Below are 27,947 nucleotides of genomic sequence, written 5' to 3'. Positions count from 1 at the left end.
GTTTAGTTTCCTTTGGCAACCTCCATATATATTGCCAGGAATTGTCATGTACTTCAATTCCAGCCCCTCTTTATCCTAGTTAGTATCTCATCTTTTTCATGTTCCAGAAAGCTCAGCTCTTGTTTGTGTCAGTCCCCAGGTCATGCATGCGATGACAGAGACATTCTCTTTTTTCTTGGCAAAATTAGAAATGCTTATCCTGAACATTTTCTAGAGTAGAAAAGGGCTTTATAGGAGTCTTTTCACTATTTCAGAAGCTCTCGGGAAGAGCTTTGGGGAAAGACATCTGCTGCTTTGCTTAGTTTTATATATCTATATATCTATATATATTTATAGATAGATATAGATATACATATTAAGGCTGCAATCCTATTCACCTTTACCTAGGAGTAAGACCTGCTGGGGACATGGGTGGCACTGTGGGTTAAACCACAGAGCCTAGGACTTCCCGATCAGAAGGTTGGTGGTTCAAATCCCTGCGACGGGGTGAGCTCCCGTTGCTCGGTCCCTGCTCCTGCCAACCTAGCAGTTCGAAAGCACGTCAAAGTGCAAGTAGATAAATAGGTACCGCTCTGGCGGGAAGGTAAACGGCGTTTCCATGCTCTGCTCTGGTTTACCAGAAGCGGCTTAGTCATGCTGGCCACATGACCCGGAAGCTGTATGCCGACTCCCTTGGCCAATAAAGCGAGATGAGCACCGCAACCCCAGAGTCAGTCACGACTGGACCTAATGGTCAGGGGTCCCTTTACCCTTTACCTTTTAAGACCTGCTGAACTCTGTCAGTCTTACTTTGGGGGAAATTATTAGTGTTACACTAACCCTTTGATAAAAATGCCCCAACTCACTGCAAGCAATCAACATCTTGAAAAGCTTGTCAAAAAGCTTGGAGAAGACAATGCTCATGATGTTGCATTTGGCTATATCTCTTAGCCTTTGCATCCAGAATCTTAGTTAGCTCCCCTTGCCCAGCCACACCCAACTCTTTCTACTCCATCACCAGGCAAGGCCTGCTCTGCTCTGCTCTGCTCCCGGCAAACAATTTGGCAAGGGAGGAAAGGGAAAGAGCCAGTGTGGTATAGTGGCTAGGATGCTGGACTAAGACCTGCGAGACCAGGGTTCAAATCCCCACTCAGCCACGAAGCTCACTGGATAACCTTGGACCAGTCACTCATTCTCAGCCTGCCCTGCCCTGTGAGGATAAAATGAGGGGGAGGAGAAGTTTGTACCCCACTTTGAGAGCCTTGGAGGAAAGGTGGGACATATATATTCCATAAACAAATGAAAAGATCTATCATAGATCAAGTTGTGATCTGCCATGAGATCGTCAGATGAAGGATGGTATACAAATAAAATAAATAAATAAATATTAGGGCTAGGAGGGATGTTTGGTGAAGTGGCTTTTGGGAATTCTCCCAGCTGCCTCCTTCTTTCATAGCATCTGCTTAAGGGCAGGTCTTTTAGAAGGGCTGATCAGCTCACCCGTTACATGGGATCCAGAGGTCTTCCGTTAAGGGATCAGTTCTGATTACGAACACTACATCTTCTTGACACGCAACACCCCATAGTGTTGCAGTTTGGAATGTTGCCTTGAATATAGTTGCATGGATTTCTTAGGCATCTATGGACTGGATCCAACGTTAGTCCTACTCAGTCTAGATTTGTTGAAAAGAATAGGCATGCCTAACGTAGAACTTAGGATCATGATTAACCTAGGACAGTGGGTATAACTTTGTTGGATGCAACTCAATTGAATAGTGCCTGCAACATCACCGATGACCACCTACCCTCGCTTGCTGTCAGTCTGCAGCTTTCTCCTTGAGTTGGGCAGGTGCTGAAGTGAAACTGATGAAGGTTTCTCTAAGCAACCTTACTATGGGTCAAGCTCAACTCCCATGCCAGCCTTCCCTATGAAAGGCAAGTAAGATACTGTGCTTTATCTGGCCTTTTTAAGAAAAAAGGAGTAGGGGCAATACAGGACAGTGATCCCATTATTCTACCCTCTCTAATGGGTATTCCACTGGAGTCTTTGCATTTAGCCTTGCAGACCTTTCCAGGAAAGGGGCAAAAAAGGTCGTAGTAGAGGAATTGTTTCAGCTGATCATCTGGATAACCCTAACAATACATGGCACAATTCCACAACCCAGATACTTTAGGAACCTTTCTAAAGCTGACGCTTAGGTGGGCACACTTTTTTGGTTAACAGTATCTAATGTATATGGATGGATGTGTGCAATGGCAAAACATTTAAAGCCCAAAGCCTGTGATCAAGAGAAAAGGAAGTATATGTGAATGATGAATTAGTGAATATAATTATTGAGATACAATGGGACACGATGTAATTAAATAACATCAGAGAAAGAGTAGTAACCCAGACACAGATGATAAGCACTGGATACGAAACTACTCTTGTGAATGGAGGCTTGTCTTTTATCTTCATAAAAGTAGGGAAGCAGGTACTGAGCTATGGAAGAGGAGGAGGAGGAGGTTGTGGTGGTGATGGTGTGAGGGATGCTTAGCTTGATTGAGAAAGGTTAATTACATGTGAAATGAGACTGGGATTCAGGCTGTGTTTGCTCTAGATTTTGTGTAATGTTATATCAACACTGGGATTCTCTGTTCATCTATTAGCAAAACCAACCCGTTTTGTTTGGTTTCATTTCAGTGTTGTTTTAATCCCACTGAACATTTATACTGTTATTTTAATTCTGCTAAACATGTGTGGATAGTAAAATACTTCCGGAATTAAACTACCAACGGGTATGGAAAGTGATCCAGTCCTCATAAAGATTTGATCTGTTAATTAGCCATACCAATTTTATGGATCATTGCCACCCACTTAAAACACATTGTTATATGTTCATAATCTTTGCATAATGAGCCTTTATGGAGTATAGAGGCCAACTTTAGTGCAATGTTCAACAAAGCCTTTTTCCCTCACCTAGTCAATCATAACTACATTCCATAGGGGAAATAAGCAGATAAGGATTATTAAAGTATTTTCCCTGCCCTAAATATGGAAGAATTAGACCCTTTGGAAAATTATGGACACCTTTTCCATGTATGGTTTTAAATGCATATGCAGCCCAATCCTATGCTTGTTTACTTGGAAGTAAGTCCCTCTGAGTTCAGTGGGAGCAAGCATTGCATAACGTATTGTTATGCAATTGGGGATGTCAGATACCTATATTTACTGGATCCAGTTAGTGTTAGAACTTAATCAAGGCTTGGGGTGTTAAACTGGAGGTTAGACACTGAAGCCCTGGATTCAGCAAGTGTTAAAATATAAACCAGGCTAGCATCCTGGTGAGATAATCACTTGCAGTGATGAACCATTATGAAAACAAAGGAAAAGTGATGGGTCATTAAGAAAGCAAGGAGAGGGGCTCTGTGCCAGACAGCAAATGGGCTGGGCCTCTCCTCCAGCTCTTAGATAGTTAGAAGGACAAAAGCCAGAGCTTAAGAGTTCTGTGATGTGATGGGACCTAGAGGAAAAAAAGGTTGCACAATGGAAAGGGCACAGAGAGAGCCATGGCTGATTTCTTCTTGAATATAAGGCTGTGGGCTATGGGAGAAGCAAGACCCTCTTGGCGTGCTAATGCTGTGAACCTCTCCATCATAGACTCAGGTTGTAAAAAGGTAAAGGTAAAGGTACCCCTGCCGGTACGGGCCAGTTGTGTCCGACTCTAGAGTTGTGCGCCCATCTCACTTAAGAGGCCGGTGGCCAGCGCTGTCCGGAGACACTTCCGGGTCACGTGGCCAGCGTGACGAAGCTGCTCTGGCGAACCGGCACCAGAGCAGCACACAGAAACGCCGTTTACCTTCCCGCTATAAAGCGGTACCTATTTATCTACTTGCACTTAGGGGTGCTTTCAAACTGCTAGGTGGGCAGGAGCTGGGACCGAAAGACGGGAGCTCACCCCGCTGCGGGGATTCAAACTGCCGACCATGCGATCGGCAAGTCCTAGGCACTGAGGTTTTACCCACAGCGCCACCCGTGTCCCCAGGTTGTAGATGTAGGTAAATAAGCCATATATAATAAAGCCACTACAGTCCCCACTGTGCCTTATTCCCAAACCCTGGAGTCTTGCACGACATGTAGATCGGGGCAGCATCAGGGCAGGTCTTTCTTTTCTCCATGCTCATTCTTAAGACCATGGTATTGTCACTGGCCTTCTCCTTTGCAAATCTTCCTATCCCCTGCCATACCTGCTAAACCACTTCTCAGTACAACTTGATGCTTGTGTATCAGAGTCAAAGCAGCTACGAGAGGCAAGAAGGCTTCCTTCAAAATGCAAAAGTATTGTGCAAAGGAGGAGAATGAAAAGGAACACAAACTTTGGCAAAACAAAAGACCCAGCATATAGAAAGGGGTGCTCAAGAAGAATTTGAGGAATGCATTGTTGAAAGCACTGAGACTAACAACAAACGTCTTAGTCAGCCATAGTCTGGCTTACCATGTTGTGAGAACTAGATCATAATGCATTGTTGTGATCCTCCTAACAACCCTGTAAAGTAGGTATTGTTATCTCTATATTGCAGGGCAGAGGGCCATGGGAGGGGTGGTGGATCCTGAGAGACAATTCAGACCACCTACTAAATTCATAGCAAAAGGAGGTATAAAAGAGGGGGAGACACCCTGATTTGTAGCACAGACTCTTAGACACTATGGTACACCAGCTCACAACTGACTAGAACAATAAACCACCATGTATTAAATATGGCTCTGCTGTCACATGGCAAAATTTAATGGGCAAAGTCATTGTAACTGAGAGTGAGTTTATGGGGCCTGGTTGCCATTTCCAGTGGATTTTCTCTATACTGTTCTCATCCAGGCACAGATTTGGACAGACAAACCATGCGATACGAAGGCTGAGTTTAGGCATCCTCAGAGTCACAAGGGAGGAAAAACCACCATGCACCAATGATTGGTTGATCATATCCTAGGGTTGCCATATTTCAAAAAGTAATGGCTGCCCTATCATATCTGAAATACTCTATGTCCAACCCTTTTAGAACAGACTCAAGGATTGGTTGGACTGGAATGAAGACAACAGTTAAATATGTGCATCCACAATCCATTCCCTCCTGTCCAAGCAGCCATGTTTAGGAGGATATTTATGGGATTTGGTGAAGCCATTTAGATTCCCTCCCACTGACATACCTGAGCAGACTGCGGAATATACTGCAGAATGCCCTATGATTGCCTGCCAGGGGAAGCGTGTGGCTGGGGTTGGTGGCAGGGTGGCATGCAGGACAGATGGATTGCTCTGGATTGCTGTGTTACCCATTCAAGGTGTTGGCTAAACATGTTGTGTAAAAGGCTTCGTCCGAACCTATATTTATTATGCTTTCACTCACAAACGTGCTTCTGTAACTGTGGTTGGTGCTAGCCTCGTAGTATTATAAGAGAGGAAGTAAAATCCATTGTCTAGCTCCCATAATATAAGAAAGGACAACCTAAATATGGGTCATCTGCAGGTCAGCCTCCACAATTTTGGTCACTATGTACAATAAGCAGAGAGGAGATAGCATCACATCCATTCTGTGCCTGTAGAGGAAATTGCACTGGATGGATCGGGGAGGGGGGGGATTGAACCAGACCTAAATGAAAGGAGAAGGCAGTACCAATATGGCCTAGAGTAAAACGTGTCCTCTGATCTCAAATGTGGTTGGCTCATGAGTGTGGACAAACACCACAACACGTGGAAATCCCAGAACCATTCTTTCTATCATCTCATCAACTTAAAACAGGGTTGGCTGATAAAACTCCCAGGCTGGGGGGGAGACTGGAATTTGAGTCAAAGATCTTCTGGAGGGATGCAGTTACACCACTGTTGACTTACAATAACCTTTTGATAAAGAGGTAGACTTTGAAGCTTAAGATATAAACCAGAATGTGGATGGTTGCATAGTTCTCTTGGCTTAGAAGGCAATCCACCCACCCACCACTAAAGTCTAGAATAGAACTCTTTTGGGAATTTAGCACAATTCTATTACGTACATATATCATCCAATCACAGTCCCAGAGTTTCAGTTCTATAGCTTTGTGACATGATACTGTATTAATAGCTACACTAATTAGTGAAAGGTTCACAGCCTCTTTCAGCAAAAGGATTATCAGGCCCTTATTAGAACGATCCAATCCTCTTGGGTCTGCAGAACTGAGCTGGCAATCTCACAAGAATTGATTTCCTTTCTTGAGACGCAGGACTTCCTGCTTCCAGTCAGGCCGGAAATGCCAGGAGAACACCTTTGTATTTTAGAGCTTCTGCTTCTGGGCAATTTCAAGAAGCAAAAAGGCAAGGATGAAGGGGAAAGGGAAGTCAAGCCACATGAAGAGGTGGACTGGAAGGGAGAGCTACCCAAAAGGGGGCTTGAAGCAAACAGCGTTTTGTACAGGGAACAACTCCAGTCCTTGTTCAAACCCTCTGGCTAGTACTAATGTATGGTACATACAAATTCTAAATGAAATTATACCAGAAAACTCATTTGCATGCCAATATGAAAACTTTGCTTCTCAATAGAGTTGCTTTTGGGGAAACAAAGTTCAACTCAGTTGCTGAGTTAAAAATACAGTGGTACCTCGGGTTAAGTACTTAATTCGTTCCAGAGGTCCGTTCTTAACCTGAAACTGTTCTTAACCTGAAGCACCACTTTAGCTAATGGGGCCTCCTTCTGCTGCCGCGCTGCCGGAGCACAATTTCTGTTCTCATCCTGAAGCAAAGTTCTTAACCCGAGGTACTATTTCTGGGTTAGCGGAGTCTGTAACCTGAAGCGTATGTTACCTGAAGCGTATGTAACCCAAAGTACCACTGTACTGTATAAGCTATGGGGTGGAACAGAGAGCTCCGCCCTCCTCAGAACCACTAAGTTTCCCAGAATCCCATGAACTGGGACTGAGGGCCTAACTACGTATTATGTAAATTGAATGGCTGGCAGCCAAGTTGGGGTTTTTTTTTTTTAAAATCCTAGGTCTATGTAGGAACTTCCAATGGGAAAGCAGTTTAACTCTTCCCTACCAAGCTGTGACTCTGATGGAAATATCCTCTCCTGGTAATGGTCAATGAAAGGAAAAAAATAATCTCCCATTGCTACCACTATGAAGTTTCTCTGCAATTGCTAATCACAATACAAGTGGCTTATATGGGATCACACCTAGGGAGGGAAGAGTTAAGTTCCCTATGTGTATAGGCTGTGGTCCCAATGCAAAGTACACCCTTGAACCTAGAATTAAATTCCCAGACCAGTTGTAATACACTTATAAGCAGATGGGATGCAGATCACATCCAGAGCCTGATGAACGCTGAGCACTCTGCAATTTGCCGCAGGTGGTTCCACTGCAGATTTCAGTGAAAGAAATGTGAAGGGAGCATCCCTAGTCAAACAAAAGGCAATTTGTCAGTTTCTGCCTCTCCCCATGGGCTCCTGTTGTTTTGTGCTCTCCTCAGATATGGCAGTCTGGTTTGTAACTCAAGTATAGACAGCAAAGGGGGGAAGGGGTTCCCAGGAAGGAGGTGCTGAATCTGTAAACTTTTAAAAATACCTGTACTTTACAGTGCAGTTAGAGAATTCCCAGCCCAGTATAAGCTGAAACACTAATGTGTTTCACCGGCATCACCATGACATTTCTTCAGTTAAAAAAAAACAAAAAACAAAAAAATCTTAGGGGTACATTAATTCTGCTACACTCCCCGCTCCCTGATTATTACTTAATTAGGCACAAGAAGGTTTTTTTAAAAAAATATATAAAAAATTAAAGCATGAATCACCCAAGTCTGGTGTTATGCACTGACATCGACTAAGTTAACAATTCAAGGGTCAGTATTTGCAAAAGTAAGGACAAAGCTTACAAGCATTTGGATCCATCTAGCAACAATGTGCACCTTGGGATAATGGACTTAAAACAATTGCAATTAACAGGCTAAGACAAAGGATTAAAATTAAAAATGAATAGTGTGGCGCTTGCAGCTTGCTTGTAAAACAGCATTAAGCCAACTTAATCCATTTTAATTCCGGGGTTGGGGGGGAACCTACCGGCACAAATGAAATAGATTTGGGAGGAGGGTGTCGAGTTCAGCTCCTGCGAAAGTGCGATACATTCACCTGTGACAATTCTTTCTGGAATGATAAAGTAAGGGAAGTCTCTTAAGAACTCTGAGTGACTCTCTGAGGTCCCCAGAGATCAGGTGTCAAAGTTGTCTATCAGATGCCTGAAAAGAAAAAAAGGAAGCATTACGCACTGCTATTGTGAGACAGTTGTCATTGACTGATCAGGCCTTTTAAGCAAGCTTTCACAGTCAATGAAACCACCTGAATAGATGAAAGCCAGACAGCTTCTGACAAACAAGAGACTGTGGAATATTCATTGTGCATCTGTGAGGGAAAGATTAATGTATTAGAAATTAAAATGGGACCAGAACGTATGATCTTGCTCTAACACTTGGCCAGACCTGTGTCACCCATTGCTAGTGCCTGAAGTCGACAGACAATTCTGCCAGGGTAACTGAGAATCATTAAGCATCCTGCTATTGTGCGTGGTGAATAATAAAACTTTCCCCCTATTCTTTGCCTGGAGCTGACAATGAATAATTCTGGAGCTATTTGCAATGTTAACAGCACCTATCTTGCCCATCCATTCCTTTACGATAAGGATGGAAATATGCATTTCAACAGTCTGTACAGATACTGATTCACAGGCATTTCAAAGGACACCTGTCACTCAAGTGAAGGACCTGTCAGTCTCCAATGTATGATGGTGCCAGGAATATGGCCAAAAAGATTATCTATACTTTATTTCCTTTCCCCCTAACTCAGATTATAACACTGTTACATTTGCCATAGACTGACAAGTGATTTACACTCACAACTGTAATGTGTTTAAAGCTAAAGGGGTGGGGAGGCAAGCTATTCTCTTAGCCTTATTCTTCCAGGGTTTACAACGGTGTCAGATGTACTATCGCAAATGTGATCTAGACCATACAGAATGTCATTATGCCAGATATTAGAATCATTTAATCCACTGGCTAACTTAAAAGGTGACATCCGTAACACTTTTTCCTTTCACACCAGAGTCTCCAAATCTCTGGTTTCAAGAAATAATTCAGAAAGCATACCTGTGAAGGGGTCCTTTATGAAACTTCAGTAATAATACATCTAGACCAACTGTTACTATTAAATTAGCCTTCCCCAACCTGACCCCCTCCAGATGTTTTTGGACTACAACTGCCATCAGCCCAGCCAGCACATGCTGGCTGCAGCTGAGGAGATTTGTGGCCCCAAATATCTGGAGGTCACGTGATTGGTGAAGGTTGTATTTACATTGGTACCTCAGGTTACAAACACTTCGGATTGCAGACTCTGCTAACCCAGAAGTAGTACCTCGGGTTAAGAACTTTACCTCAGGATGAGAACAGAAATCGTGCGGCAGTGGCACAGTGGCAGCGGGAGGCCCCATTAGCTAAAGTGATGCCTAAGGTTAAGAACGGACCTCCAGAACGAATTAAGTTCGTAACCAGAGGTACCATTGTAGTTTTGGGGAGGGCAGGGGATGCACGAGGAGATGAGACGAATTCCTTCCATCAGATACAAAGAAGTAAACCTGTCATTCTGATGAAAGATAGCTAGCATCCTATATGGGTCAAATATCCCCTAAATTTTGGTATACGTTTGAAGTGAGCACATCATTCTTTGTGTCCTGCCCTCCCCCAATCCTTTGACAAGCCTTAAAGATCTCGAGGGCAACTCCATTTACCGTGCCTCATGTGACCTGATATGCTTTCTATGTGGTTCTGACAAAGCTGCCGAGGCAGCCGGGCAGCCAATGGCCTTTCATACAGTGAGGCACACCCTCCAGAGCAGGACTCTCATTGGCCAATTTAAAAGGCAGGAACTGGCGGGAACTCCAGCCAGCTACCTAGGTGGCCAGGGAAATTTTCCCAACAGTCACCTGGCCATGTGCATTCTGGCCGCCCGCTGGTGGTGATTGTGAAGATCTGCAACAACCACACACCCAAAGGAATAGGTAGGCATCCGTCATGAAAGCTGGTGACAGGACAGGCATCCATTATGAAAGCTGGTGACAGGACAGGACACACATCAACCAGTCAGAATGCATTTTGGGGCAGTTCATTGAACCACTTGGGCTTTCTAATTCTCTTATTCTGTTCAAGACTCTTCTAAGATCTTTGTATACACACTTGACTTTTGTATCATGCATCATTCTTCCATGATGGCAAGATAGTGTCTCTAGGATTCCCTGGTGATCTCTCATCGAGGAACTGACCAGATCCAGACCCACTTAGCTTCAGCAAAGTTGCTGTGTGATGTTCCTTCAAACCAATGCTTTTAGTATGTCAGTTTCTTCATGTAATTTTCCTCTTCAGTTGTATTACCACTGGAATTACAATTACAGTGGTACCTCAGGTTACATACGCTTCAGGTTACAGACTCCGCTAACCCAGAAATAGTGCTTCAGGTTAAGAACTTTGCTTCAGGATGAGAACAGAAATCGTGCTCCGGCGGCGCAGCTGCAGGAGGAGCCCCCATTAGCTAAAGTGGTGCTTCAGGTTAAGAACAGTTTCAGGTTAAGTACGGACCTCCGGAACGAATTAAGTACTTAACCTGAGGTACCACTGTACTGTAATTGCTATTGATACCATTTCTCTCCATTTGCTTGCTGTTGGTGTACTAGATAATGTTAGTATGGAGTGCAACTCTGAGGTATTTCTGCTTCTTGTGCATTGATGGCATGGTTATATATCTGGAAGAAGTGCATAGGCGATAATATTTGTACAGTGGTAACTCGGGTTAAGAACTTAATTTGTTCCGGAGGTCCGTTCTTAACCTGAAACTGTTCTTAACCTGAGGTACCACTTTAGCTAATGGGACCTCCTGCTGCCGCTGCACTGCCGCCACGCAATTTCTGTTCTCATCCTGAAACAAAGTTCTTAACCTGAGGTACTATTTCTGGGTTAGCAGAGCGTTTGTAACCTGAAGCGTCTGTAACCTGAGGTACCACTGTACCTTGTTAAATGTGGTGTAGCAATGATTGTGTCAGCACCAAAGCAGTCCCCATAAAATGTTGACTGCACCAGTCAAAAAGGCAAAACAAGCTGGTAAGAGTAGATGATGATGTTGCTGCTGTTTCGTTGCTGATCAATTATTACTACCCCTATTGTAAAATCACCAGTGTATGTGGCCCCTGCCCTACAATCCTATGTCTGCTTACTCAGATCTTTAAGATCTTTATTGTTCAATGCAGCTTTAACTGCTAAGCAAAGAAAGTTGTCAGAAAATGGCAAAAGGGCAGAAAAAGCGCCGGAAATTCCCCAGGTGACAACTACAAAGCACAATATCCTGAAAAATAGCAACATAAATTCTGTATCTCAAATTTCATAAATTGTGGGTTAATGAAACGAATCAGAGTGTGATTGCTTAGCAGTAGTTTATATTCAGGACGAGAGCTTTGGTAAGAGAAGAAACAAGATGTACAGCAATACATAGAAAATGAGTAGGATTCAAATCCCAGCTAAGCTCAAAGTGAAAATGAATTTCTTCCTTTGATACATGTCCCCATTTATGCAGATAACAAAAACTCCAGGCATGGAGTCTTACATACTTGAACCTGGTTGAAGCTTTTGCCCAGGGATGCCAAAATGTAAAATACTGAGCATCTTATATTTTAAAATGGAGGAGGTAAGAGATTCAAGCAAGCCTGCCCTGGGCTGTGCGTTTCTATATGTGAAACGTAAAAGAGAGGTGCAGAGGTGCTTTATGATCACCCAGAAATTATGCATCTTCTACACACTGGTACTCTGAAGTCTGAGTCTTGAATCTTGACATTAATGAACGATCTCTGGTTGGTCATAGATTTCTGAACTTATAACTTTGTTCTCTTTATCTCCTTCATATCTATTCCACCCGGAAATACCATTGTTCCTTTTATCTTGGACTTGCTCCTGGACTCAGCCCTGAGGTGGTGGAGAGGAGTGCATTCGCACAGCTAAATCTAGCGCATCAGCTACGCCCATTCCTTGAGATGTCTGATTTGACCACAATAGCACACGCCCTTGTTACACCCATTTTGGATCACAACAGCATGCTCTATGTGGGGCTACCTTTTAATCCCTGGTGCCAACTCCAGGGGGCCGTGAGTGCCTAGGCATCCACAATAATATATTTGTGGGGGCTGCCCTTCCCTGCTGTCTCCATCTCTTCATGTGAAAAAGAAGCTGCCATATCTGGCTCTGCTTGCTCCTCCACCATCGTCACCTCCTGGTCCGTGAGGGTGGAAGGGAAAGAGCCACTGCCACCAGCCATCTTGTTCGCCTCTGCCTCGCCGCCACCTCCTGATCTGTGAGGGGGAGGGAGGAAGAAGTGTTGCCGCCACTGCTGTCTGGTGTGTGTGACCTCATACACACCACATGTATTATTATCAGTGGTTCTTTTCTGGGGGAACACAGGGGTACACATACCCCTAAACATTTTGTGAATCTTTGTACTTTTGTCCATTTACTGTATTTATTTTCCCCGATTTGAACTATAAAATGGTGGTTTTCTTGAGTCAAAATGAGAGGACTCCCTAAACCTTTTAAAGAAAAAAAAACACTTTTATTATTATTATTATTATTATTATTATTATTATTATTATTATTAATTGGATTTATATATCGCTCTATACCCAGGTGTCTCAGGGCGGTTCACAGAATAAAATCAAGATATAGAACCACAAAATCCATAATAAAAATAAAAACAACCCAATAGCCCGCCCAACCAAAAAAAAAAAAAAAATTGTTATCTATGCAAAAGAGAGCCTATCACCGAAATTTGCTTTTAAAGATGAGCAAGGAAGATTTGTCGCAATTGAGATCCAACTACAAGGTGAAAAATATTTGATTGTAGGAGTATATGCACCAAATGAGGGGAAATCTGAATTTTTCAAGAAACTGCATGAGACATTGTTGGACTATATGGACTATAACATCATTTTGATGGGAGATATGAATGGAGTGGTATCTACTAACATGGATAAGTCGCAAAGACAGGTGGTAACTAAAGACGGCAGACTACCAAAAACCTTTTTTGAACTAGTTGACAATATGGACCTTACTGATATTTGGAGAACTAAGAACCCCCTTGGAAGAGAGGGAACATTCTTCTCTGAAGCCAACATGACCTGGACAAGAATTGATCAAATATGGATAACTAGAGGACTGGCACCTAAGACACGAAAAGTGGAAATTTGCCCAAAAACTTGCTCCGACCACAATGCAGTGAAGATGGAGATGAAACTAATGCCAATCGGTTCTTTTAGATGGAGAATGAATGACACCCTGTTTAGAGATCAGGAGGTGACTAAGAAGGCCCAAAAAACTTTGAGAGACTATTTCGAGATAAATTTGAACACTACGGTGGAAAAAAGAACAATCTGGGATGCAGGCAAAGCGGTCATGAGAGGGTTTCTGATTCAACAGAATGCAATAAAGAAGAGAACCCAAAATGAGAAAAAAGATAAAATCCTGGAAAAAATAAAAGAAGGAGAGAAAAGACTAAGAGCGAAATCAAAATCCCAAGAGATTCTGAGAGAAATTAAGTTATATCAAGTTCAATATATGAAAATGATAAATCAGGAAGTGGAATGGAAAATTAAGCAGATGAGACAAAAGTCCTTTGAATCGGCCAATAAATGTGGGAAACTGCTAGCATGGCAGATGAAGAAAAGACAGAAATTAAATACTATTACAAATTTGGAGGTAAATGGAAAGATCATACAGAATCCATTGGAAATTAGAAACTGCTTCCAGAGATACTTTAAACAACTCTATACACAAGGGCCACAGAAAGAGGCTGAGTTAGACCAATTCCTGAGGAAAAATGGATTACAAAAAATTTCTCAGGAAAAAAAGACATTGTTGAGTGACAAAATTACAGAACAGGAAGTGGCGGGTGCCATTCAAAATATGCAGTTGGGCAAATCTCCAGGACCAGACGGTTTAACCTCCAAATATTATAGAGTTTTGAAAGATTGGTTAATTCGGCCACTAATGGAGGTGTGCAATGAGATATTAGAGGGGGAAAAGGCACCGGAGTCGTGGCAGGAAGCTTACATTACACTTATACCGAAAACTGAGTCTGAAAAGACGCAACTTAAGAACTACCGCCCCATATCCCTCCTTAATGTGGATTACAAAATATTTGCTGACATTTTGGCTAATAGGTTAAAAAAAGTGCTATTGGAAGAGATCCATAAGGATCAAGCTGGCTTTCTCCCGGGTAGACACTTATCGGACAATACAAGGAACATAATTAACATTTTGGAGAAGTTGCAAGTGAATATAAATACTAAAGCAGTTCTAATCTTCATAGACGCGGAGAAAGCCTTTGACAACATTTCTTGGAGTTTTATGAAGAAAAATCTTCAGGGGATGGGGGTGGGTCAAGGGTTTTAAAAAAAAACATTTTAAAAGGGCATAGGATGTAAATCAGATCAACCAAAGGCCTGGTTAAAAAGGAACACTTTTGCCTGGCACCTAAAAGTGTATAATGAAGGTGCCAGGTGAACTTTCCTGGAAAGAGCATTCCACAGAGGGGGAGCCGGTGCAGAGAAGGCCCGTTCTTGTGTTGCCACCCTCCAGACCTCTCAAGGAGGCAGCACACGAAGGAGGGCATGTGCGTGTGATGTCACACTTCTGCGTTACATTGTGGGCACCCACAATCTTTGGCATGAGAGGACGCCTATGGAAGCCACCAAGTCAGAGGGAACCAGGTTGTGGAAGGTTGGTTTAGTGGCCTGTCCTATTACTCCAACTTTAAGAAGTACACTTACACCAGCACCGTCCTATACATATCTACTATAAAAAGGTGTATTAAGTTCAACAGGGCTTACTCACTGTTTATAGGATCACAGTCTTAAATATTTAGATGAATAGATCTGTAATGTGGATTAAAATAACAATGGAGAGAGTTCACAGTACATTAGTCTTTTGCTCCAACTGGAAAACATTAATACAGCATCTGAACCTCTGAGTCATCTAATCTCACGGTATGTTCTTCATGCCTGTATCTGCCTAGTGGATACAGAAAGAAAGTCCATATTCACATGCTGAGGCTTCTTATTTGCAGAGTCTGCTTAAAAGTTACAGTGGGGAGATTGCTGGAGAAACTGCTAAGACAAGTAATCTGGAAAATACTTGAGATAAATATGAACTGTTTTGCAGGGAACATTAGAACCAAGAATTTGAATAATAAGTGCAGAAACATCTTTGCATACATTTTTAAGGGGGAACCATGTAGCACAGTCTTGTCTACTCAGCAATTAATGCTGCTGTGCAATTGGGTTTATTCCCAAGTGTGCATAGGATAAGTGTTAGGCATGGTGAGAACTAAACCTGGTAAGATTTGCTTTCAAGAAATTCTAATAAAAGCAGGCTACAAATTATTAAAGGCAAATAAATTTCTAAGAGTTGGCTCAATTGGTACTTTTTGATTCATGCAGAATGTCTTAGAGATCCTAAAGTGGCTTGGGCAACCCAGTCAGATGGCTTGGGTATAAATAATAATAATAATAATAATAATAATAATAATAATAATAATGTGTATGTTCCTATGAGCAAATTGTAATGGGTAAACTAAGAGCTGATGGATATTGGCTGCAGCAACCACTAGGATAATTCCTCTAAAGATTTGGACTGAAGTATCACCAATATGCAGGTTACAGTATCTTCCACCTCTTTGCTATCTACTCATCTCACAAAGGATGCCTAACTTCTGAAGAAGGAAGTGGTACCCAGATGGATGAGGGTGAGCAAGCTGGAACTGAAGCCAGACAGGTTCCAATAAAAATCACATTGGGACATTTGTTTGTTAAGCTTTTGATTTCTCCACAACTCTTAATCTGCTAGATGGTAAGCAAATATGAAAAGGTATGGGTGGGGGAAGCTATCTCTGTCGGAATTTTGTACGAGGAGGCAACTAACATTCAAATGGGGCTGTATTCATAGCTGATGTATGTACTACTCATTAATTGTGAAAACAATGTTCTTTTTTATAAAAAAAAATGGGGCTGTATTAGGTGCTATGCAGGTATCGGGCTTCACTGAGACATATCGTTAAAGCAGAAAGATGTAACAACTGTCCCTCTAGCTACATGAATACAAAAACCAGGTGTTACCCAGGCTTGTTTGCCATCCTTAAGTGATATACACAAGTTTGGAATTGGACAACAGGAAAACAACAAATTGTTCTTGTATTCACAAAGATAGAGATTAATTTAAGGTCATGCTAGTTGTTTTTTTAAAAAGAATGGCTGGTTCTTGTTTTTGCATAGAAAGGGGAATCATTATTGTATGTTTCTGCTTCTTAAGGCACCTCTAGGCAACCTGATATCTGAGCAGCATCTAAAACACACACACCCTTTTGAATGTTTGTTGCCTCCTCCCTCACTTCATCATAAGCCCTTTACAAAATGCAGACAGAGATGGCCGCACCACCAGCCAAATATATGTATTCTCCTCCCCACCCTTTTTATTTTTCCTTTTGCTTGCCATCTAGCCTGTTGAAGAGCTCTGGAAAGCTTAAAGGCTTGCATATGATTTTGTGACATCTTGGTTGGCTGTATAAAGGGATTGCCCAAATGTGGAATTTTAAACACATTCATCCACTTACCTTATTCATCCACTTACCTACTACCACTGTGCTTATTGCCTACCCCTGCTGAAATCTACAAAGTTAGGAGACGTGAATGAAGAATGAAGACTCCATGAAAACATCAGGGAATAAGATTGTGATAAAGTGAAAATGAATTTGAGATATAGTTTATAACAGGGATATAGAAATCCAGGCACCCACTAGCTACTCGTACCCTAGAAAACGGAATCTGACTTTCTACAACACAAGTCTGGAAGCAGGATTTTTCACCTATATGGCTCCTAAGAAATCTTCTTCTTTGCAAAATTGTTTGCACTCCTGTATATTCCCCTCATTCTTGGAAGTGGAAAGAACTCTAAAATGTGCAAAGCAGCTTTCCCTAAACTCAGACTCTTCCCAGTCTTGCGATTGGCTAATCCCTTTGCCTTCCTGTTACCTCTGTCCAATCACATGCCAAGGTTTGTAACGATATATATGCCGCAGGTTATGAAAACAGCAGGAGTCTTTTCCAGCTGATTTATTCCTCGCAGTGCACGTGGAAATTGATCCTTAAAAAGAGAGAGAAGATGGTACACCTGAAGTTTAATGGAACACTGAAACAAGCCAGCATCCCACTAAATTATCAGGCAAGAGCTAGCGACAGTGGTGTGTTTTTTTTCTTCTAATGGAAAAGAAAAAAAAGGGTGATGCAATTAGAAATGTGTGGGTCTGGGATTTAAAAATACTTAACAATTATTTCCATTTAAAATAATTTTGGAAGAAAAATATTTTATACTTTGGGAAATAGTTTTTGACATTTTGGGGAGTGGAGAAAGAACAATGGACCGTTTACAGGTCTACACCGTAGATTAATGAATCTAATTGAGTCTGTAGGGAAATGTTTCAGTTTAACTACTGGAACTAATTTATACATTCACTACATCGTAATAAGTCAATTTAAGTTTCTGGAAATAAAACTGGATATCCTGGGTATAGATTTGAACTATAAATTTCTGCAAGAAAGGAGTCTGTGTTCATTATACATTGTAAAATTACCATATGGACCTGTCAACACTTCTTAGCACAGCTTTGTAATAATGTCATTTAGTTTAACATTGTAATGTGCCGACTGAATTAATGCGTATGACAAAATGAATGCCTCCCAACCAGTGGTTTTGAGGGAAGTTTGGAACTATGTATTGTGGTTATACAGACAAATCTCTCCTTATTTACAAAATCAACACCTACCCTTTGATTGAGCATGATTTGTGTTATTTTGTTTCTCTTCCTGTACCAGCTTGAGACCCTTCCATTTTTGTCTCACAACCAAAAGCCAAATCTGAATAGTTGCCAGACGACCAAAAACATGCACATAATCAAAGTTCTGAATAAATGAGATGCTATTTTCTCACGGCTAACTCACCATCATAATGCATGGGAAATACTCTATTAGCTCAAAATATAATTTCAGATGATTTAGGCTCCAGCAATGGGTGTTTCAACTCTAGCCTTCTCTTTGTCTAGATATGCTTCCTTACGCGTCAGTCATTGCTAGGACTTCATTGATTGGCTGAAAATGCTGAAAGGTGGGTGCAGGCTGGTTTCTCAGAAATCAAATTAAGGTAATGAAGTTTGCATTTTTTGCATCGTATCTCAAGTTCTACAAGGACTAAAGACTTGCTTATCTTCAGGTGGGGGAAAGCTGAGAAGCCAAGGAATGCTGCTCAACCTACTCACCTAAACCACAAACACCCATAAGTGGGGGGGGGGTCAGAGTTAAGAATACCACAAAATGTATATTTTCTATGGAAGAAGAAACTTGGCGCTTTAAAATCAAACAAGCCACAAACACTTGACAGAATGTATCTAGTCAGCAAATAATATTTCACTGACCTGAGCCATGCTGATCAAGGTAAGGTTCAGTTCTTTCCAGCTTGGTCTGATATTCACAGCAATCACTAGAAAGTGAGAGAAACACCCTCTAGCCCTCTAAAATAAAAACATCACCAAGCATGTGTAGCTCAAGTATCACAACCTTCTAAAATTTACTTTGCCCCAGATTCGTGGTAGCGGTGGTGGACCAGGAAGGATAGGGTCTAACTAGTATTTGCTGGTATAAGCTCTGTATTAGCTTCAGTCAGTTTAATTGCACCACAGAAGTGCCTGCCTCATATATTGTTCAGCCTTGATATAATGGAATGGAAAATACCCAGCAAATTTTAAAGGAACTATTAGAAAGACTATTCAAGGCAGCAGAGATATGACATGATCAGAGCTCCCCCCCTCCCCGAACATGAAGCATGGGAAGTCCCAACAAAAAATTTATAATTTAGGCAGAATATTTGGACAATTTGATATGTATTTGTATAATTTGGAACATTCAATGTGATTTGATTGGATTGTTAAAATGGGAAACTTAATAAAAATGATAAAAAAAAAAAAAGGAAAATGCCCAGCAAATACAATGGCCAAATGGTGTCATCCATATTCTGGTTAAACTGGTAATGGTAGATATGCTATTGATAGCCTTGAATTCGGTACACCAATTGGCCACAAATACCAAGCACTATACCAAGCATCTCTCTAGAGTCAGGAAGGGTTAATCTGTGGCCCTCCATATTGTGGACTCCCAACTTCCATCAGCCCCAGTCAGCAGCAGCGGAGCATATGCCCATGCTGCCCAGGGCGGGCGTGCTCCTGAGGGGGGTGGAGAGTGCCCTCCCAGGCGCAGGATAGCCACTTGGGTGCAAAGAGCGGTGCGCACACCCTGCAGCCGAGGCAGAGAGAGACACCCTAATAGACAGAGCAAGCCACCGATGGCGGACATTCTGCGCACTGTACGCCCGCTACTCCCAAGCCTCTCCCAGCTGTCAAAACGAAGGGGAAAGGGGGAATGCCGCCAATGTCACCCCCCTCAGCAAGGACACCCAAGGCAATCCGCCCCCACTGCACCCCCTTTCTCCGCCCCTGCCAGTCAGCATGGACAACGGGCATGGCTGATGGTAGTTGTATTCCAACAATATCAGGAAGGCCTCAGCCTCAAAATTTCGTTCACACAACCAGAATACCTTCCCCCACTGAACTGACAAGCAGACTGCTAACATGGGGGGGGGGGCTAAAAAGAGGTTTGTGGTTGGCATAGAAGACCGTCGAATGAAAAGCCTGTCTGGGTCTACTTGCACTGTATCTTTCGAGTCTTGGATTACAGCCAAGATGACTAACTGGACCAACATAACTCAGTTCTCCTCTTGAGGCTGACAAAAAAACCCACTCAAGTCAGCAGACAAATTCCAAATAATTCAACAGGCTTGGGTCCTTTATGAGCATTCTTATTATATGAAAGCACTATTGTGAAATATTTGACATTTCCTTTCATTATTTGCCCTCAACGTTGATTTTAGGATTCTGGCTGTAACTCGCATTGTGGTCAATTATCTTGCAGGAGGATCCGATATGGGAGGACGGCAAGATTTTATATCTTGTGAAAACAAACCAATGTGCTTTGTGTTGACACAAAACTAAAATAATATTAAGTGTTCATTGTATGAAACTCATTAAATACACAGTTAAGGATTAAACGTCTCATGAAATGCTGTATTTCCATGGGATGTGTGAAGCTGCACACACACCAAAAAAAAAAACTGTCTGCAGAAGCTTATGGGGAAAAAAGTAATCTAAAATGCTTTTTTCACAAATATTGTGTCTTATTATGCTGTCCTTAAATGGTGTGCTTCAGTGTTGTCCCGTTTGCTGTGGGAAATTTGAGGCTTGGAATTACAGATAGTCATTCATGACTCTTCTGTAGCCAGTGGCAATTCCTCCAAAAGAATAAGGGGGGAAAGGAAGGAGGGGGGAAGAATTGTATCCTAACTTCTGAATATCGAAAGAAAACTTAATATGCTACAACACAGGTATAGAACAAGCCTGCACAACTTTCAACACACCAATTCCTACCTGTGATTTCTGCATTGACCCCTTTTCCAACTCCACAATCCTATGATTCTAAGTTGGGCGCAGACCACCAGCACCTTTTTGCAGCTGCTTAACAACCCTGCATTTCTTTTACAGTTCTGGGTAGGAATCGAAAACAAGTTTATTATCGTCCGAAAAGGCTACCTTATATGGCTTAGACGAGCCGAATTCAGCTTGGTAGGTAACATCATTTGCGGCTGGTATAGAATAACGTTGATAGTGTCAATGCTGCACAGGGCTCCACCTTGCAAGGTGTTGACCAATTTCTGGGTGGGGGCAAGTGTACTCAAAACTACATTCAATTCCCAGTGAAGCCTGCAGAGTTCGAGAGCACTCATCACTTCCAGATGTTAGGTCGCATAGTGAGTGATCCCGAAAATGCTGACAGCCACATCTACACAATCATAATTGTAGTGCCTTTACAAATTCTTACAGTGCAGTGATTTCACCTTTATGCAAATGATCATATAACGATGCAGTTTGAATGCTCCCAGCACAGCAGCCAGGTGGAGAGATACCTCTTTCTGAATTCCTCTTTGTTACATCAGAAAATTATGGTAATGTGTACTGCATTCTTAAGAAAATGCTTCCTTTATGGATCTCAGAGCTATTATGGCAAAGGAGCACAGTTCCACAGAGGGCCGGGGGGGGGTGTATTTAAACTGAGTGTAGATTTTGGAACCCCAAACAAGATTTTCTCCCAAGGAGTCCTATTCACATAGATTTTATTTTTAAAATGTATTTATAATACACTTTCTGATTAAAAGCCATGGTTGTGGCTAAGAAAACATTGAAAACGAGATAAAATTGTTGCTTAAAAAACCCCAACCACACCTAATTATGTAGACAAATGAATTAGTGCATCAGAAACAGGTAAAAATGTAAACAGGGTCGCCTCCAAGATCTCTGGAGTACCTGGGCCTGGTGAAGAAGAAGAGAAGAAGAGTTTGGATTTGATATCCCGCTTTATCACTACCCTAAGGAGTCTCAAAGCGGCTAACAATCTCCTTTCCCTTCCTCCCCCACAACAAACACTCTGTGAGGTGAGTGAGGCTGAGAGACTTCAGAGAAGTGTGACTGGCCCAAGGTCACCCAGCAGCTGCATGTGGAGGAGCGGGGAAGCGAACCTGGTTCACCAGATTACGACTCCACCGCTCTTAACCACTACACCACACTGGTGCCTAAGTGCCAGCGAGGGGGAAAGTTTCCCTTGGAAAGGATTTTGATCACTTTGGTGCAAGTGGAAAGTTGGGAAAGCACTCCAGCACTGGCAGGAGGATATTAGACAAGCATTCATACCGACGCATGGCAAACTCAAGAAACACAGTCTTACTTTGAAGTAAATCTTGTGGAGCTCGATGGCATTTACCCCATACCAAGGGTGATTAGGATTGTCATCCTAAGACCACATTGCAGTTCTAGACGTATTTACTTGGAAGTAACCAATCAAAGTAAGCCATACAGAGAGAGGAAGAGAGCAGGCGAGCAGGGGAAGGAAGGCTGGGCAGCCAGGTGGAGGACAGACATGCACACACTACACACTTCCATGCGCCTGCCGCAACCGCTATGCTTTCCTTGCTCATCCTGGAGGCAAGCTGGAAACGGAGGGCGGTATGTGGCTGTGGGGAGGCAGCCAGGGGGAGGCGGGAATGCAGGTGGGTGGGGGAAGCCAATATTGAGGGGGCTGCGCTCCCAGATGAAAATTATTGGGGGAGGGGGCCAAGGGATCCCAATCTAGATTTGGCACCTATGCCCTCCAGCACTGAAGTGGTAACACTGATTTCATGTACCTTCACACAGATCTGGGAAATCTGGAATTTCAAATGTTGTTGACCAGACAAGATTTGCATATTACAAATTTCAGGTGCACTGGATAAAAGAACTGTGAAAAAACAAAAGCAAAAGGGGGTGTGGGAATGAAGGAGTCCACATTCCAACCAACGGAGGTGTGTTAATTTTGTTTTTCAATTTTGTGCACCCCTACTGAGCAATACTATTTCAGTTGTTACATTTTCCCTAAGCTTTTGCATCTAGAAAAACGATGGGGGGGTGGAGGATTTTATTTAGAAATTTACGTGCTGCCATTTGGCAAAAGGCCACAGGGCATTTTACAGTGTAACAACAACATAAGAGCCATACAACCCAGTAACTTTACAAACCAACACAACCGTTTCAATACAACTCCTAATGAAAGCAGCAACATCAAACTAGACATTGGAATCAGACCTTCCTGTGCTGAAGAAAGAAAGAAAACGTCTGCCAAATACTCTGCATCATGGAGAGTTATTAGTATATGGATTTAGTTACTGTAGTTAAGTATGTTTTGCTATTCAGGGCATGTCTTACCATCAGGGTTGCTATTAAAAAAGATGCAGAGCCCTCTTGTTACACATCAAGGGGGCACTCATCTGCATACGCCACTTGAAGGGAAGCTCAGAGCTGTCGAAAGGCTACTTCTCAATTCCCCAGGTATTTTAAATGACCAAACAACCTGAGCACTGAAACTGATTTCCAGAAAAAAGAAAGAAAAGATGTTACTATTTGCTACTACATAGTTCTAGATAGAGAGTATTTTCCTCCCATGAAATCTGAATTCATCGCAACATAATGGGGAGTCTCTCTTGATGAGTTGGCCACATTTTGTTGGGCAAAGGAGTCTGTGAACTCAGGAAGTGGCTGTATCAATATCAGATTCCCTTCCTTCCCCATATAAGGGTAGATAATTCTATGGAGCACTGCTTTTCTAGGATGAGCAAGCTTTGGTCGTATTCAAGGGTTGTACTATTCCAGTGGTCCAGTTTAGCTTGCACATTCCTCCCTCTCCTTAGTGTGTGTGTGTGTGTGTGTGTGTGTGTGTGTGTGTGTGTGTGATAGGCACCCCAAAGGAATTTAACAATAATACAAAATGTGTATGAAATTTAATAAACAATGCAAATATAAAATATTAACACAGCAATCTAAAGCCCACTTATGTCAAGTTGGTGGATTGAATGGAGATCTGCCCAGCTCTCCCATCTAAGCCAGCCTCCTAGCTGCTGCCCCCAAAAGAATGCTGTGAGCACCAGCCTGTTGGTGCTAGCTTCTCCCTTCCACCAACTGGAGGAGGCAAGAGGGGGATCTACTAGTAGTATCTCCATGGGTGGGGGCCAGTGGAGTGCCCTAAAATGGGGAAGTTCAAGGATGGAGCATGGGGCTGAGCCAGCTATTATGTGATGACATCGGGCTCAACCCAGATCTAATTACTTGTGCAGTCTGGAAGCAGCACAGCAATCGCTCTGCATTAGATCCAGTTGTCCTGTCCTGCTCCTTCCACCATGGCTGCAGTTGAGTGACATGGCTGTGGATGCAACTCCACAAAGCCCTGCTGATGCAACCTCATCTACCCTCCTTGCAAACAAATCAGAATGTATGCTCACTGAATAGCTAATGTAGTCTGACCTCCCTGCATGTAAATCAGGGTGAATGCTCAATAAACCAGTTGTCCAAACGTGATCAAAGAGTGTCATTCAAAAGAATGTCATGGAAAGCAACACAAAATATCTACACCTACCCACAAGGATGAACACCAGTAGCCACTAGACGCCTGGCTATCAATATTATCCAAATACTTGGGAAAATAAAACACCTTTGCCTGGTACCAGAAAGATGACAAAGTCAGTGCCAGGAGACCTGCCTTGGAGAAGGCATTCCACAATCAGGGGGTACCATAGAAAAAGGCTCATTCTCCCATTACCACCCTCCAAATGTCTCCTGGACTGGATCTCGGATCTCAGAATCCAGATAGGTTCATTGAGGAAAGGCAGTCCATGGGGTGTTGGCATCCCAAGCTGTGCAAGTCTTTATAGGTCAGAACCAGCACCTTGAATTGGTCCAGGAAGCAGTGCAAGCAGTGCAAGATTGATCCTGGTTTTATTGAATCATGGTTTGAACAAATCATAGTGTCAGGGGTTCAGGAGCAGAGGGAACGGATGGCGAGGAATCGGAAGGAGAGGTTAGCGATGATAGCCGTCCGAGATCTCTAAGTCTGTCCAGCGAATCGGAGGATTCACAGAAAGGGGCTCCCGTGGGCAGAGCTGGGGGGTTACCAAGAGGGGCACCCCAGGAAGAAGGGACCAGAGGGGATTCAGAGAGCAGCAGCTGGAAATCCGGACCAGCTACTCCACCAGAGAGCAGCAGGGGGGAGGAGTTCCAGGCACCAGCGACAGGCAGCTCTCCGGCAGCAGCCACGCCTGCGTCAGAGAGCGAGGAAACGGTAGAGAGGAGGGTCGGAGACAGCGCGCGCGCGCCAAGTTCAAATGTACCAGAGGGAGGCGCAATGAGCAGCCCGGAAAGGGAGCCAGGTCCTAAAGCCCGCCGAAGGGAGGGGGAGGAATCCGAAGGGTCCGCATCCGAGGCATCCAGGAAGGAAGGAACCCCGGGGGGTGGTAGGACCCAGAGGCGAAAGGAGAGACGCAAAAGGTGGAGCAAGGCTAGGGTCTTGAACTGGTGTACAGGAGGCGGAGATTCAGATGGGACTTCGCCGATCTAGGGAATAGACGTAGAGACGCACGCTAAGATGTGGAAATGGAAATTATACTTCAATAAAGACTTTATTCCGTTCTACCGGCTAGCGTTGGTCCTTTGTGAGCCGGGACCTAGAGGCAGTCTCTGACACATAGTTTCTCATATTTTGACTCTGGGAAACTCTGGGTTGTTCCAGGCCCCAAACGAAATTTTTATTACACATTTTGGAATGGTTTCTAATTTGCTGGGAGCCATCATGAACACTGTGATCACGAAAAGAAGACAGGGTATAGGTTTTCTTAAATAAGTAAATGTTTTGGAGGAAACATGCAGTGACGAGATGTCAGCATGAGGTAAGCAATAATATATTTTCCTGGGTGGGGAGGAAAGAGAGGACTCAGTATTGGAATGGTGTTTTGGCAGCAGTACCATGTCTCTGCATAATATAGTTACTCCTCCAGGAACCCCAAGCCCATCACTCACTGCAATTTGATGACAGTCTTCCATTTAGGCCTTTTATGAGGAAAATATATTTCATTGCAGTTGGCAAAAGAAATGCCCCCTTCCTAATGCAATATCATTTTCTTCTGGAATGAAGCAAGTCTGTACAGTTTAACTGCTAATGTTTACAATTGGATTTGATACTGCAAGATTTCCCTTAGGATGCAGTCTTAAGTAAGGAACAGCCAAATAGCTAAGATTCCGACCTCCATGAATTAGTGGAATGGGCTAATCCTTGCAAACAGATAAAAATTTAAGATAGGATATTAAGATTTTTATCCAATTGCATAGATCTGTGTAGATCCAGACATATTGTGAGTTTATACAGGCAGCAACTGATAGGAAGAAATTAAATATAAACTCTGTGCCTTCTAATCCAATATCCTTCAGGACATTTTATTTCTAAGCACAGTTCTTTTATTTAACATGGACATACTGGGATTTTTAAAAATATTATTGTTATTATTATTAGCTGATTTAGCACTAAAGCCCAAATGATAAATCACAAATTAAATGCTAATGTACAGTCATTACCGAAATGTTGAATTCTGTTTTCCATCTACGGTTATAATAGTTAATGTCACCACTTGTACAATCCCGGTGGCACCAGCCCATAAAAAGAAGATGATAAAAGTTTAGAGCAAGAACTATAAATTCATCTCCTTCCCTGAAAATGAAAGGCAATTCAAGTTCAGGTAGAATATTTTATTTCACACAAACAACACCGAAAGAAATGTTAAGGATGGTTATATAGGAAGTAGAATGTTCTGCTGTTGTCACTCCACAATTCTAGATGGCATGACAAAGGGCTGAAGTCCCATTAGATTATTCCACCCCCAGCGGCATTTCCAAATGCAAGAAAAATGCACTAGGTGGAAACGGTATTTAATTGCATAGAGTTGTAATAGCGCAGTATCCTTGATTGTTATGCTAGGATTAAAAAAGTTAGGAAGCTGCCTTGCGCACTCTGCGTTAGACCACAGTGGCCGGAAGTTTAAGGACAGGCAGAAGGAAGTACTTCTTCAGACATCTCATAGATAAACTATGGAATTCATAATCGGAAGATGGAGTCATAACACTGGCTACCAACCAACTCAAATAGCTTTAAAGGGGTGGAGGCAGACAAATTCATTGAGGACAAGGATAGCCATGGGTACTAGCCACAATGTCTGTGTACTTCTTCCAGTATTGGAAGCTGTATTCCTCTGAATACTAGCTGCTAGGGATGGGGATGTGGGTGGCGCTGTGGTCTAAACCACTGAGCCTTTTGTGCTTGCCTATCTGAAGGTCAGCAGTTCGAATCCCCATGACAGGGTGAGCTCCCGTTGCTCTGTCCCAGCTCCTGCCAACCTAGCAGTTTGAAAGCACTCCAGTGCAAGTAGAAAAATAGGTACCGCTGTGGCGGGAAGGTAAACGGCGTTTCCGTGCGCTCTGGTTTCCATCACAGTGTCCTGTTGTGCCAGAAGCGGTTTAGTCATGCTGGCCACATGACCCAGAAAGCTGTCTGTGGACAAATGCCAGCTCCCTTGGCCTGAAAGTGAGATGAGTGCCACAACCCCTTAGTCACCTTTGACTGGACTTAACTGTCCAGGGGTCCTTTACCTTTTCTTACCTAGTTGCTAGGGAGCACAAGTAGGAAGAGTGCTGTTGTGCTCATGTCCTGTTTGTGTGCTTCCCATAGGCATCTGGTTGGCCACTGTGAGAACAGGACACTAGACTAGGTGAGCAGGGCTCTTCTTCCATTTGTATGATCCACCTTCTGCCTATCGATGATCTTCCCACCTTCTACAGATCAATGTTTTTAATTGACGCTGTCAGAATTCTCCAAATACTCCTACTGCTCTCTCCAGCAGACCCTGACACCACACCAACTTTTACTGAAATGTGATTTATCCTCATCACCATTGAAAAACCACACTAGCACAAGATCAGAACTTCATTGGGAACTGAGACAAGCGGGTTACCCTCCTGCTTAAAGGTAAAGGGACCCCTGAACATTAGGTCCAGTCGTGGACAACTCTGGGGTTGTGGCACTCATCTTGCTTTATTGTCTGAGGGAGCCGGCGTACAGCTTCCGGGTCATGTGGCCAGCATAACTAAGCCGCGTCTGGCGAAACCAGAGCAGTGCACGGAAACGCCGTTTACCTTCCCGCTGGAGCGGTACCTATTTATCTACTTGCACTCTGACGTGCTTTCGAACTGCTAGGTGGGCAGGAGCAGGGACCAAGCAACAGGAGCTCCTCCTGCTTAGGGTAGAACTAAAATCAAAGTGAAATTGGGCAAAGCAAGTCTGTCCTTTTCTGACTAAGGAACTGTCTCGGAACTCAAGCACTCTTCTGCAACAAGAC

At 43.0% G+C, this 27,947-nt stretch overlaps 2 long non-coding RNA genes across 3 annotated transcripts; one reads left to right on the top strand and one right to left on the bottom strand.

Moving 5' to 3' along the window:
• Nucleotides 1–690: 690 nt before the first annotated feature.
• LOC310746247 lies at nt 691–26,204 on the bottom strand. Of its 2 annotated transcripts, none has more exons than XR_014540527.1 (3): nt 26,134–26,204; nt 8,035–8,210; nt 691–1,709 (listed from the first exon to the last, which is right to left on the bottom strand). It is a non-coding gene; the product is annotated as an uncharacterized lncRNA (long non-coding RNA). The 2 variants fall into 2 exon arrangements; XR_014540528.1 differs by lacking the exon at nt 26,134–26,204 and adding an exon at nt 14,889–15,011.
• On the top strand, nt 1,707–6,954 carry LOC310746313. The gene is made up of 2 exons (XR_014540617.1): nt 1,707–3,625; nt 4,005–6,954. It is a non-coding gene; the product is annotated as an uncharacterized lncRNA (long non-coding RNA).
• Nucleotides 26,205–27,947: the final 1,743 nt, after the last annotated feature.

The sequence above is a fragment of the Podarcis filfolensis genome (assembly GCF_964270895.1).
Source record: "Podarcis filfolensis genome assembly, chromosome: 1".
NCBI classification, from domain to species: Eukaryota; Metazoa; Chordata; class Lepidosauria; order Squamata; family Lacertidae; genus Podarcis; species Podarcis filfolensis.
The sequence above is the reverse complement of the archived record's forward strand: the minus strand, read 5'-3'. Positions and strand labels throughout refer to the sequence as shown.